Source organism: Ursus arctos, unplaced genomic scaffold, assembly GCF_023065955.2.
Source record: "Ursus arctos isolate Adak ecotype North America unplaced genomic scaffold, UrsArc2.0 scaffold_28, whole genome shotgun sequence".
Classification (NCBI taxonomy): domain Eukaryota; kingdom Metazoa; phylum Chordata; class Mammalia; order Carnivora; family Ursidae; genus Ursus; species Ursus arctos.
Window position 1 is genome coordinate 33,482,598 of NW_026622963.1, and position 14,463 is coordinate 33,497,060.

Here is a 14,463-nt window from a genome sequence, read left to right on the forward strand (position 1 = left end):
AAGATAAAGCCCAGATACCCTAACAAGGCATCCAAGGCCCTTCCATTCCGGCATGACCCATCCTCCCAGCCTTTCTTCCACAGATGCACGCTGGCTCCCCCATCCTGACCAAACACCCATGCTTCATTTCTCTGTATTTTTGTTCATATTATTCCTCCTTCCTTCCCTTTTCCCAAGTAAAACAGCCTTTCCTACAACTCCATTCAGATGATTGTGCTGTTCATATGAATGACCAACGTTTATTGAGCATTTACTCTGTGCCAGGAACTCTATTCGGCTGTCTGCACTCAGACCCCAAGCTTCAGAGCTCCAGCAAGATGCTGACCATGAACACGTTGCCTTCTATATTTTGATACCCCCTTCCACCTGGACCCCGCAGCCCCTCGTACCAATGAACCCCTCTGTCCTCATGGCTATCCTAGACTTCCTCTGCCGGCTTGGGTCTCCCATCAGGTTCCCCTCACCACCTCCCTCCCCCTGAGGAAAGAGCTTTGCAGCATCTAGTTGACAAGGATAATTGAAACCCCGGGTTCATTCATTGTTTCATTCATTCCATAAAGACTGGGGGCTTTAAGAAAGACATGGTCCCCACCCTCACAGAGCCACGGGGCGGGCGGGGGGAGACAGACAGGAAACACAGTGTTATGAACAATTCAATAATTGCTAGAGCACGAATTGTTGCCAGGAAGTGCGGGGTGGGGGGTGGCTATAGGAAGGACTTACCAGGGACTTCATGTGGTCTGGGGAGTCCAAGGAGGGCTTCCTGGAGGAGACAAAGGCCCACAAGAGATGGAACAGCTTATGAGGGACAGAGGTGGGGGGTTCGAGGTGCATTTAGGAGCTGAAGCAAGTATCGCAGGCCAGGGTGGCTTTGGAGCAGGCTGGCGAGCAACTGGCAGGGCCCCTGGACTCTCCCTGAAGACGGCACAGTGATGGAGTCAGCAGGCTTGTGAATCCTGACTGGGCCGTTTCGTCACCGGAGCCCTTGGCCGAGTTCCTTAACCTCTCTCTGGCTCTTGCCTTATCTGCAAAATGGTGGGTCGTCTCCCACACCCAGCTAAATGTAATAAGCACTTAATACTTACCGGGCATGTTCTGAGCACTTTACGTGATAGAACTAATTTGGTCCTTGCAATAACCCAACAAGGCAAGGTATTATCCCCATTTAGCAGATGATGAAACTGAGGCACTAAATGAACTTGTTGAAGGTGACCTACCAGCTGGAAGTGATGGTCTCTACCCAACAGGGTTTCCAGAGCTGCAGGAGATAAAGCACAGCGCCCGGCCCACAGCTGCTGCTTAGTAAATTTCACTTTTTATTTTGATTTATCCTAAGAGCGATAGAAATCCATTAAAAGGGTTTAAGTGGGGCACAGGGTGGCTCAGTCAGTCAAGCATCTGCCTTCAGCTCAGGTCATGATCCCAGCGTCTGGGATTGAGTCCCACATGGGCTCCCTGCTCAGCGAGGAGTCGGCTTCTTCTTTTCCCTCTGCCCCTCCCCCCTACTTGTGCGTGCGCACACTCTCTCCCTCTCTCTTGCAAAAATAAATAAATAAAAGGGTTTAAGTCATTAAGAGGATATTTCTTAAAGAATAGGTCAGAGGGGTCCAGAGTGGACGCAGAGTGGCCAAAGGCTATCACAGGGGAGGGACATACCGGCAGCTGCATGAGGCCCATGGGAGAGGAGGGGCTGAGGAGGCCTGAGAAGTATTTCCGTGATGAAATCCATTGCCTCAGGGATTACTGGGCATCGTGGGTGAAAGAGAGGGAGTGGCAGGTTTCTGGTTGACCCTGGGTGGACGGTGGTGCCATTGACAGGAGCCCAATGTGGGGACAGGTTTGGCATGAAGACCAGAAGGGGATGAGGAGTTCTGTTTTGGACAAGTGACATGTAAAGAGACCCTGTGAGTGGAGATGGCCAGCAGCCACAGACACCCAGGTTCGTATCCGTGAACTGTTTCACGCTGATGAGGTCAGGCCTTCGGAGAATGATAACCCAGCCACCGTTTGCCAGCTAGCGAGCCTTTAACCGTGCCCGACCTCATGCTGAGCACCTCGCTGGCTCTCCCACTGAACCCTCCCCTCCACCACCCTGGGACCTCTGTTCTTTTTTTTTTTTTTTTTAAGATTTTATTTATTCATTTGAGCGAGAGAGACAGCGAGTGAGCAAGCAAGAGAGCACAAGGGTCAGAGGGAGAGGGAGAAGCAGACTCTCTGCTAAGCAGGAAGCCCAATGCGGGACTCGATCCCGGGGATCGTGACCTGAGCTGAAGGTGGACTTCACCAGCTGAGCCACCCAGGTGCCCCTGGAGCTCTGTTCTTATCCTCAATGCAGAAAAGTAAAACATGAGCTCAGGAAGGTTCACTTACTTTCCTCGAATCAAGTAGGTAGTAGGTAGAGCTGGGATTTAAACCCAAGTTGTCTGGATCCAGAGGGGTGAGGTGTCCGCAGTCGCACAGTGGAAACACAGGGTCCACACAGTGTAAGCGACACTGGGATCTAGACAGTGGAAGAGAAGGTCCCTGTGTCCAAGGGTTTCCACTCTGCTCCAAGAGCTTTAAGTAGGGAGCCCAACCCAAGGCTTGAACTCAAGACCCCGAAATCGAGACCTGAGCTGAGAACAAGAGTTGGATGCTTAACCAACTGAACCACCCAGCGGCCCCTGGTCCATCAGTCCTGCCCACCTTGTCCCCTGATTTCCTCCCAGCTCTGGGAAGCCCTGATGCCAACCTTTCTCCATGCTCTGGTGCTCAGGGCCCAGCAAAGAGCTCAGTTTGTCTGAGCCTGGCCATCCCACCACATCTCCTTCTCTCTGCACTGGGCCCTGTCACAGAAAGAGGAGAAAGGCAGTGTCGGGGCAGGACAGGGCCATCCATTCCACAGGAGGGCAATGCGCCGCAGCGCTGGCAAAATCTCCAGCTGGGAGGACTTGGGCAGGGGCCCCCTTCTGCTGTGGGCTCCCCCAAAGTGCCCACTTCCCAAGATGTAGTTGGACCTGGGGCCCAGAAGGGAAGCTGGAACCTGAAACCTCCATGCCTGCTTCCACTTCGGATTTATTTAAATGACTATGAGTGTGAACACCTTCTTGTAGTTTTGTTTTCTGGTTATTTTCTCCTGAGTGACCTGACTTACGGTATCTTTTGATCATTTACCTGTTGGGATTTTACAGTTTAAAAAAAATCATTTATACATGATATTTATATAATTTTTAAAGACGGCTTTTAAAATATTTAAAAATGTTTAACACAGTCTGCCCTTTTGTTTTTGTTTCCACTTTACCTTTTAAAATTACACAAGTGGACCCAAGCATATTCTTGATGTAAAAAATTTAAAATCATACACTTCAAATAAAGCCAGTGTCCCCTCGGCCCACCGTCTTCTCTAGTCCAGCCACACTCCAAATGCTATCAGTTTGTGTACGTCCCTTCTCACCACTTTCTAAACATTGACACACACGGTATGGTCACACAAAAATAGCTTTGTTTTGTGTACATTTTTCTTCCTTAAGTGAACATTATCTTAACGGCAACTTGATTTCTTCACTTAATAGAACCTGGAGATGATTTTTGTTTTCTTAGCACAGCAAGGTTTGACTTATTTACATCACCGACAATGCTCTTTTTTCTGTTGATTTCCTCCACTGAGTCTAAGCTTAAAAAGTCATTTCTAGGCGCGCCTGGCTGGCTTAGTCAGTGAAGCAAGTGACTCCTCAACTCCGGGCTGTGAGTTTGAGCCCCATGTTGGGTGTAGGAATAACTTAAAAATAAGATCTTGGGGTGCTGGGTGGCTCAGTCAGTTAGGTGTCCAACTCTTGATTTTGGCTCAGGTCCTGATCTCAGTGTAGTGAGATCCGAGCCCCACGACTGAATCTGCACCCAGTGGGGATTCTGCCCCTCCCCCCTCACGCTCATGCTCTCTCTCTCTCTCTAAAATAAATAAATGAATCTTTTTAAAAAATAAAATTAAAAATAAAATCTTTTTTTTTCAAGATTTTATTTATTTGACAGTGAGAGAGAGAGCACAAGCAGGGGGAACAGGCAGAGGGAGAAACACGCTCCCCACTGAGCGGGGAGGACTCAGTCCCAGGACCCTGGAATCATGACCTGAGCCGAAGGCAGATGCTTAATGACTGAGCCACCCAGGCGCTCCAAAAATAAATAAAATCTTTTTTAAAAAAAAATCATTTCTTCTGCAGCTGTTTGAAAGTGTCTATTTTCTTTTTCTCACAACTTTTTAATGGTTTGATCTATTATTATTATTAAGTCAGAATAGAACCTATTTGCTGTATTGCTATGTAAGGTAAGGGTAGAATTTTTTTCCCCTAAATTTCTAGCTCTTAGCCCAAAATAATTTTTAAAATAACCCCTTTTTCCCCATGATAGTACTTGATTACATGTTAAATTAGCGTGTGGATCATTGTCTGATTTTAAGCTTTTTTTTTTAAGATTTTATTTATTTATTTGACAGAGAGAGAACACAAGCAGGGGGAGCTACAGAGGGAAAGGGAGAAGCAGGTGCCCTGCTGAGCGCGAGGCCCGATCCCAGGACAGTAGGATCACGATCTGAGCCAAAGGCAGACGCTTCGCCCACTGAGCCACCCAGACACCCCTTGATCTATCTATTTCATTCTATTAAAATAACTGTAGGGGCGCCTGGGTGGCTCAGTCGTTAAGCGTCTGCCTCTGGCTCAGGGCGTGATCCCGGCGTTCTGGGATCGAGCCCCACGTCAGGCTCCTCTGCTGGGAGCCTGCTTCTTCCTCTCCCACTCCCCCTGCCTGTGTTCCCTCTCTCGCTGGCTGTCTCTGTCAAATAAATAAATAAAATCTTTAAAAAATAAAATAAAATAAAATAACTGCACATCATTTAAATAAAAACTTAACACAAAAAGATAAAAAATAAGAGCGCCTAGGTGGCTCAGTCCGTTAAGCATCCAACTCTTGATTTCGGCTCAGGTGGTGATCTCAGGGTCTTGGGCTCTGCACTGGGCATGGAGACTAGTTAAGATCCTCTCTCTCCCCCTCTCTCAGTCCCTCCTTTCCCCCCAGCTCCTGCACACTCTCTCTCCCTCCCTCTCTAAAATAAATAAGTTACTTAAAATAAGATGAATAAAAAAATAAAATAACTGTATATCTTTGCCCTAATACCCCACAATTATAAGTATTATAATTTTCTAGTATGTTTTATATAAATCTGTTCCCTCCATCCTTACTCTTATTCTACAAAATTTTCTTTGAAATTCTGTTTATATTGCTAAATGAATTTTAATAATCTTTTTTGGTAAAAGTTTGAAAAAGAGTCACATTTGGATTTGCACTAAGCCTGTAAATTCATTTGACCTTTCCACCTGTACATTATTTAACCTTTACCTCAGGCGTAGGGTGGGTCTCTCCTTATTCAAGTCTTCTCTTAGGGAGGAAAAAAAAAAAAGCAGTTTTCTTCATAGAGAAAGTGCTATATTCTGGTTTAATTTCTAGAACACGGGGTTACTCGTGCCTCAAAGCTTTCAAATGCATCCACCTCCTCCCCGGGAAAATCCTCTGGACTGACACCTTTGGACGGAAGTGTCCTTGCTCTCTTCTTTAAATTCTTCCCCAATTCATTTATTCACTAAACTAGGACGTATTTCAAGGGCCCACCGTGTGCTGGCTCTGTAGTAGGTCTACAGAAGCAAGCCACTGGTTTTCTTACGATGATATCAAAATAAAACTTTTAATTAAAAAAACACAATTATGTCAAAATAAAAAGTTTAAGTAAAAAAACATCCTCTCTTCTCAGGAAGCTCCTATTCCAGTGGGGAGAAAAGAAGGGGAACAAGTAAAAGCAATTAGGCATATGTCATATCAGATGGTGTAAAGCGCTGTGGGGGAAAATGGAAACACAGGGGGGTGGGGGCGCCGGGCTTTGGAAAGTTGGTTGGGGAAGTCTCCCTGTCCAGGGTGCTTTTGAGCAGAAACCGAGGGAGGTACTTGAGATTTTCTACTTTTGATTCTGTCACACAGGGAAACTTCTCTATTTTCTTTTTCCCAGAAAATTGCCTTTTTTCATTGGCGTTTTCAAATTTGTCAGCAATGTCACATAATATCCTTTCAGATTTTTCTTTTTAAAGTCTCTGTTTCTGTTATTTCCATCATTTCACCTCCTGTGTGTTTCTGCTTTCTTTTCTTCATCACGTTTGTCCATTGTATTATTCAGACGTCGTCTTTACAAAAAGAACCAACTCAAAGGCACATGCATTAATTGGACTGTTTTCCATTTTCCTAATTGATTCTTTTCTGCTTTTTGCCTGATCTCTTCCTTTCTTATCTTTCTTTTTTAAAAAGATTTTATTTATTTGAGAGAGAGAGAGCACGAGCGGGGGGTGGAGGGCAGAGGGAGAAGCAGACTCCCTGCTGAGCAGGGAGCCCCCACCCAGGGCTAGATCCCAGGATCCCAGGTTCATGATCTGAGCCAAAAACAGGTGCTTAACCAACTGAGCCACCCAGGCGTCCTTCCTTTCTTATCTTTATTCGGGGTTTTGTTTTCTGTTATTTCTCAATTTGTGTAATGAATATTTTGTTTGTTTAACTTTTTCTGAGTTTAATAGTAAAATCATCTTAAAAGCTAATCAAATTTTGGGGGCACCCAGGTGGCTCAGTTGGGTAAGGGTCTGACTCTTGATTTCGGCTCAGGGCATGATCTCAGGGTCATGAGATCAAGTCCTTCATCGGGCTCTGTGTTCAGCACGGAGTCTGCTTGTCTCTCTCCCTCTGCTCCTCCCTCCCCACCACCCCCCAAATAAATAAATAAATAAATAAATCTAAATAAATTTTTGAGAACTTTGCGCATACACTGTTGGTTTTCATAGATTTAGTTCTTCTTTGTGTTATTTTCCAAGTTAACTCTTTATTCTTCATTTTCTCCTTTATCTAAAAACCATTTTGGAGAATTTTAAATAGCCAATTAACATTCATTTCTAGTTTTAGCATTTTGTGAACAAAGGATGTGATCCATAGGAGGTCTGTATTTCAAATTTATTGGGATTTTCTTTATGGTCGAAAATTCCACTTTTAAAATTATTCTGTGGATCCTGGAAAATAGGCCGAGTATAACTTACAGCCCAAGCCAACAGTCAAAATATCTTCAGGAACTGGGGGAAAAGAGCAAAACGTGAACAGGAAGTTAAGCTTCAAAGGGGAAGTGATTTTGATACCAAGAGGACAAAGAACTGGCTTTTTTCAGTAGCCACCAAAGGCCAGGATCTGTGCGAGGTCCTTTGCGTGTATTGTCTCATTCAGCAGTGAGGCAGGATGCTTCAGGGCGGGGGAACCACAGCGTAAGGAACTTCCTAAAGTCCATTCCCCTGCCCGAAGCGTGTACCCCCCCCCCTTGTTTTGCTGAGCAGATTCCTGCTTTTCTTTCAAGGTTCATTTTACACGTCACCACTTCTAAGAAGGCTTCCCAAAGATAAGAGCTGGGTCCTCCTCTTCTGTTCTTTGTAAAAGTCATCACTAGTCTTACACGCATCACCCTTGGTTGCCTGGGAGACCCTTGAGGGTGGCCGGCACATTGTGGGTTCTCAGTAAATGTTTGTTGATGAAGCGAAGATTAAAGGCAAAAGAAGGAGACCAAAAAGAGAATTCATGTCTGAAGATTTGACACAGCAAAGCCATCACCTTATGGTACTTACCCCTCCCCTGTCCCTGCCAAGCAGGTGATGCCTGGAGGTTTAGAGGTAATCATACTGACATTAAAAGCTTATTCCATTTGCAGAGTGCTTTGCTGTCTACACAGCATTCTCTTGCAGGCATTATCTCGTCTGATCTCCACGAACACAGGTTGCTCTAAGCCCATTTTCTAGGCAGTGAAGCATTCAGAGACTGAGTCTGGCCAAGGTCACACAGCTGACAAGCTGCCACAGCCAAGAGCTCCTCAGACTCCATTTGTTGCCACGTTCAAACTTGAACTCAGGTCCCTCCTGACATTAAAGCAGACACATGCATACACACAAACACCCCAACACACACGCACACCTTGCTGCTTTGGTGAAGACCATCAGTTCCCCTCCTGTCTTACTCATCATCATGGTTTCACGATGGAGTCTTTCTTTTCCAGACAACGTGTTGAATTGATGCCTTCAAGGAAATTCATGAGAGTGATCCCTGATGTTACACACTTATTTGTTCATCTATTCTTAGGGACAGTAAACATTTCCTGAGCCCCTGTTACAAACAGAGCGCCAAATACCCGGCTGGCCCTGGACACTGACCAAGGTGTAGGCTGAGGAGGACAACCTGGAAGGACCTTCAGGGCAGCCCTGCCCGCAGTCCACCCACCACGTCCAGGCCTGCCTCCTCCTCCCCCAGCCTAGCAGTTCCCACCCCGCACCCTCTTTATCTCCCTTCATAAAAAGCCCCATTCTCCTTTTGCACAATACACTTTCACAATAGATAGTCTATTCAACCCAGAGCCCAAATCATCAGCAACCAAAACCCTGGTTCCTCTTCCCTCCTAGGTCTTCAAACATTTTCAGGGAAGAAGAAATAATTGCATTCTGCAGAATTCACTTGCTGTTTGCTTGACTGTTTCTCCTACAGACTGGAAGCTCCTTGTAGGCCTGGCCTGGGTCTTTTCACTGCTGGCTGTGGAGGGGGTAAGAAGCCTTGATCTTGCTCTCCAAATACCTATTATTGTTTAAAAACAGTCTCATCACTGTTTGTTAAATCACTAAGGGTCAAAGAAGGAAATAAAAATCACCTACAATTCCCACAAACAGAAGTAACTTTTTAAAACTTGTTTGTATTTCCTTCCCCGTATTTTATATGTGTTTTTTGGGGATAAATATATATGTATACATAAAATTGTACAAAAATATAATTCTGACGCATACGCAATTTTGTCTCTTGCTCAGAATGCTGCAAACATTTCCCAAGTCATTAAAAATGCTTCAAAAACATGGTTTTTAGAGATGCCTGGATGGCTTAGTTGGTTGAGCATCTGACTCTTGGTTTCAGATCAGGTCATGATCTCAGGGTCATGGGATCGAGGCCCACATTGGGCTCTGTGCTTAGGGGGGAGTCTGCTTGAGGTTCTCTCCCCCTCTCTCTCTCCCCCCCACCCATGCTTTCTAAATTAATGAGTTAGTTAATTAAATCTTTTTTTAAAAAAACATGGTTTTTGATAGCTACATCAAATGTGCATGCCCTAACTTCTTTAAAAATTTCCTCATTGTTGACTCCTTAGGTTATTTCCTTCTTTTTTTTTTTGTTTGTAATTTTTGCCAACATAAATAATACTTCGATAAACACCCTTCACATGCATTTTTGTCCACCTTGCTGATTCTTTCTCTCAGATTTCTAGAACGAAAGTTACTGAATCAAAGTAGTTTTTAAACTTCTCTTGATCCCTAATCTCAACCCATTTTCCAGGCTTTGTACCAATTAGCCCTCCTATAGCAATGCACACCAGCGTTGTGCCTTTTATGTATTTATTTGTTTTTAACTGTTTGGTGACACTGGCAGTTTCTTGTTTATGGTCAATGGCTTGTGTTTCTTTGGGCATATGTTTATTCTTATATTTATGCAAATAAGGCAAGTTACACGATGGGAATGAACTCTGCAAATATGCACCCTTGGTCACAAGGAAGGGGTCAGAGGAGAAGATTATCTGATGCACCCGTCATTTCTCCTGGAAAAATAATCCGCAGATGTCAGATGTTCACCCCATCTATCTGCACAGACTTTGGCTTTTCTTTGGGTTTACCCTAAAAACCTTGGTTATTCCCAAATTGTCGCTATACTTCTGAGGTTTTTGAGTCATTGCCCATCTTCTGTGGGACCCTGGTCACCAATCTAGTTCTTGGTGACTCTCCGCCAGTTCTGGGTCCCCTGCCACTGAGCCAGTCCCTCAGGGGCCCCAGACTCACCTCTGCTTTCCATAGCTCCTTTTAGGTCAACCTTGGGGTCCAACACCTTCCACTGGCTGGAGTCCAGTTGGGACATTTGATACTAAAAATTGAATATTAAATATTGCAAAGTGACTGGTGATGCTTTTTTAAAAGTCTGTTTGGGTTCTGCTTATGACAGAAACAGATTTTGGGTGCCTGGGTGGCTCAGTCAGTGAAACGTCTGCCTTCAGCTCAGGTCATGATCCCAGGGTCCTGCTCAGTGGGGAGTCTGCTTCTCCCTCTCCTCCTTGCTCGTGTTCTCTTTTGCTATCTCTCTCTCAAATAAATAAACAAAATCTTAAGGAAAAAAGAAAAAAACAGATTTTAATATTCACCTGCTAATCTCCAAGCAGTTACTCTGGTGAACACATCAGTTGAAACACTGAAGAGCTGTGTTTCATCCCTTTTCTCAGCTTACAAGATTCCTCAGATTTTCAGAGATGGATATGAACATTCTGGAAGGCCTGTGGCATGAATGCATCCTCCCTCGGGGAGACCACGAGGATGGGTACATCTCCTAATAACAAACCTTCCTTCCCGTTTCGGCTCCCGGCGGGCAACTATGACATGCCTGGGAGAGGCCTCCAGTTGCGGCTTCTGCATCACGATGGCTGATTTCTCCCTCTCTGGGGTGAATCTGGAGGCTTCCTTCCTGGGTTGGGACAGGTCAGGGGATTTGGCTCAACAGTGCCAGTGTCTGACTGCGGGTCTAGGCCCTTGCCGGGAGTTCCTGACATTCACATGGGCTTTACAATTTATGAACGGCAGCGTCATGTGAGCCATGAAATACAGCACTGGTTTTATTCCTCCCAACTCCCCCCAGAAGTGGACACTCCTGAAGTTTAAAAGGTGTCAGAGAAGGAAGTGGGTCACCTGCACCAACTGGTCATCACGGGGAGGCAATCTGTGAAAAAAGGGAATGGGGAGGTATGTGGAGGGAAGAGCTGCTCTAAAGAAAAGGAGAAAACAGATATGCGGGAACGAAACTCCTAACTGGAAACTCTGGCTTCAAACTCTGGTTCAGTCACAGCACAGCTGTGACCTTGGGAAGTTTGTTTTAACATTTCCATGCACCAGTCTCCTCCTACGTAAAATGATGACCAGAACACGACGTCCACCTGGCACTCAGGTGTCTCTAGGACTATGCTTATCGGAGCGGGTCCATGAACGTGGAGAACTGGAAACATCCCGCAGTGCAACAATTTGTTTAAACAAATGAAGATACACGCACATCATGGAATACTATCTTTCGTGAGTGATGACGTGGATGTTTATACACAGGGAAGGGTATTTGTGGCCTATTACTGGGTAGAAGTGGTTGTAATTCCATAGGCATAGCACTATGTCATTTTCGTTAATTTTGTAAAAATAACATATTTACGTGGATCATCATTCATCTGTTTAACTAGATTTACTTTGCACAGTTTCACCATGATGTGCATTTCCATGCGGATATGTGGGTATAAAATGTCCAAGGATCTACACCAAAATATAATGTCTCTACAGGGGGTTCTTTTTCAGCTGGGCTTAGCGGGTTTTCAAATTCTTTCACAATGAGCTTGTGTCATAAAGAAATAATAGAGGTATAAAATGTTTACAATGCAGGAACTGGAACACCGGGTCTGCCTCCATCCGGGGGCATTTTGTTGGTGCCAAGTTCATCTGCAGGTTGCTTGGGGAATGAGGAACCCAAGCAAAGGCCTGAGAGGTTTAAAGGGATTTAATTCGGGCTCTGGAGGAGTCAATAATCTCTTTTTCTCCCTCTCTCCCCCTTGGTGTGAACGTCTGTGTCTACTTCTCTCCACTGAGCAAACACAGCCAGGTGTCTGCTCCTAGGCGCCCTCCTGGATTGTATGAGGCCCCCTCTCTTCTGATTCCTATTTGTTCTTCAGGCAGGCTACACCCCCACTGATCAGGCCAGGCTTCTGGAACTCCAGTCTGCACATTCCAGTCATGTTCGGGAGAGGACACCCTGGACATCCCGATCAGACATAGGTGTTGTCCCAATCCCAGTCACCCACACGCGACACCAGCCATCTTTGAAGGAATGCTTCTTCCCCAGAGAGCACATCACGTTTCAGACACAGTGAGTCATTTTGGTTTCAACCCAGAATGTAATGTCACTTGCACGTTGTACGGCACCTCCCTGTCAGTCACTCCCTGATTTATAATAATGAATAGAAGTGACCATATATTGGCCCTTCTGTCCCAGATCCTGTGCTGGACATGCACTCGGGTGAGGCTCACAACAACTCTGTGAGTGAGGGGCTTTCATCCTCATTTTACAGATGAGAAAACTTAGAGGTCAACTTGCCCAGGCATATGCAGCCAGTAAGCCTGGGCCCTTAAACGGAGACCCTGTCCCTGCAGCCCACAGGCCTTCTTCAACCCCAATTTAGGAGTGAGCAAACTGAATCTAAGTTATACACGGAGGCTGCTATCACCCAAGTTCATGAAGCTAGCAAGTGGGAGAAGCTGAACTGTGCTGTATCTCCCTGATACTGCCCCCCCCCCCACGCCCTGACACACACCCCACTGGCCCCTTCCCTGACTTGTGTGCCTGGCGGTCCTCACTCCCCACTCCCCCACTGTACTCCACACTGCAGCAAATACTTGTGGCAATTCCAAGAATCTGTAAGAATGTTCTCTCTTGCCCTGGGGCCTTTGGACAGGCTGTACCTTCCCATGCATTTGCCTGGCACAGGCCTACTCATTTAGATGTCACCTCCTCCAGAAAGCCATCCCTGAGCACTCCAGTCCAAGTACACTCTTAGGTGCTTCCTTGGTTCATCCTTGCGTGTATCACATGGCATTGTGGTTGCCTGTCTTCTCACCACTTCCCCTCCCCTGCAGGGCTGCAAAGCCTACGCGAGGGCCATATGTGCTGATGGTGAGGTCCTCAGCATCCAGCACAGTGGGGTACAGAGTAGGTCCTCAGTAAGCATTTGTTAAATGAATGCTTGATTATCAGAGCTGTGTTCTGCTTTGTCTGGAGAATACAGCTTAGGTGCACTAAGTGGGAGGATATAAAATGACAGCAGTGTGGCTTCCTGTCTATCCTATTAAGAGGGCATAGTGGGCGAATGCTCTGGGGTCATCCCGGGCTCAGTGCTCAGATGTAAAAACCATGGTGTCCTCCTTGCTAAAGCAAGTCTCAGGCTACTGTTTTCCCACTCCCAGGCAGAAACAAACCATGTTCTGAGTGACTGGAGTCACTGCTCACAACACCAGGAGCTGGTTTAGGGTGGGGCGAGGGGCAGTGGCCTTGGGGCTCCAGTCTCTAAAGGCCCAGGCCTCTGGGCTGGGGGGAGGGGTGAAGAGTGGCAGGTCCTGTCCCCGGGAGGCTGCAGTCACTGGGGGAGAGACAATGGGGCTCAGCATCTGCTCCTCGCTGGGAGAAGGGACCCTCCAGTGAAAAGCCAGGGAGAGCAGGGAAGTGTGGGAGGAATTGATGAGGAGAAGGGGTGGAGCCAAGGAGAAGCAGCCGGGAGGAAGGAAGAGAAGGGGAAGGAAGAGAAGAGGGAGGGGTGAGGATTCAGGCTTTCCTTCCTCTCGATGACCTGGTCCTGGGCTGCAGCCTGCTCTGGCATTGTTTCCTGCGGAAACTCTCGGGGCCCACGAAGACCTCACGTTTCTCCCCAGCCGCTGGCAGCAGCCCCAGTCCAAGGGTCAGGCATCCAGCAGGTGCTCAATACTTACTTGGGAAAATGAGAAACGTGGCCAACTTTGCTCTGGGAACTTTTCCCTTGTCTTCTCCCCACTTCTCCGGAGAAGCTGAAGGCAGAGCAGGTCTTGGGAGCACGCCCAGGCGCCCCATGAATAATTGACCCTTCCTGGCGGCTCTGCCCGGCTCAGTCCGAGGACTCGCGACCGGCCCAGCCTCTGAGTCGAGAAGCGGCTCCGAGTGGCGGGCGTTCCGGAGGTTGGAGGCCGAGGGTCCGGCCTGCCCAGGAGCGGCGTCAGGGGGAGGCCAGGCTGTGCCAAAGCCCGCGGCCCCGCGGGGAGGTGCCTGGGGCCTGACCCCCCGCGCCGCGAACGGCCACGCCTCGGCGCCCCCCAGCCGTGCGCCCGGGGGGCCGGGGCCCAGACCCTGAGATCGGAGAGCCCACGGGGGGCCGATCCCAGCGCCTCCTCCGAGCCCCTTCCCACCCCGGCCCCGGCGCTCGCAGCCCGCGCCGCTCCCTCGAGCCTGGCCGTCCAGGGCTCTACAAACAGCTGTTTAAAGGCTCTTTTACAGTTCAGTGCTCTGCGGGGATGTTTGTTCCAAGCCCATCTGCCTACTTTAAAAATATATAAGTAAAGAACACACCCAGCTTTCCACCCCTGGCTGGGGAGGGGCGGACTCGGCGGCCCCCGCCCGCACTTCGGAAGGAACCTGCACCCAGCCGCCGCCGCGGCCCCCGCCCCCACCCCCACCGACCCTCCTCTCGGGAGGACGCCCCGGGCTTCCCAGGGGGGAGGGGGCGCGCAGCCCCCGGGTCCCCTTTGTGCGGGGCCGCGCCGGGCCCCCCATTTCCATGCGAGGTTCTGACGCTCCCCC

At 47.7% G+C, this 14,463-nt stretch overlaps 1 long non-coding RNA gene across 1 annotated transcript; it reads right to left on the reverse strand.

Moving 5' to 3' along the window:
* Positions 1 to 5,296: 5,296 nt before the first annotated feature.
* On the reverse strand, positions 5,297 to 13,972 carry LOC130541973 (uncharacterized). Its single transcript, XR_008956140.1, has 3 exons — positions 13,623 to 13,972; positions 9,903 to 9,984; positions 5,297 to 8,661 (listed from the first exon to the last, which is right to left on the reverse strand). It is a non-coding gene; the product is annotated as an uncharacterized LOC130541973 (long non-coding RNA).
* Positions 13,973 to 14,463: the final 491 nt, after the last annotated feature.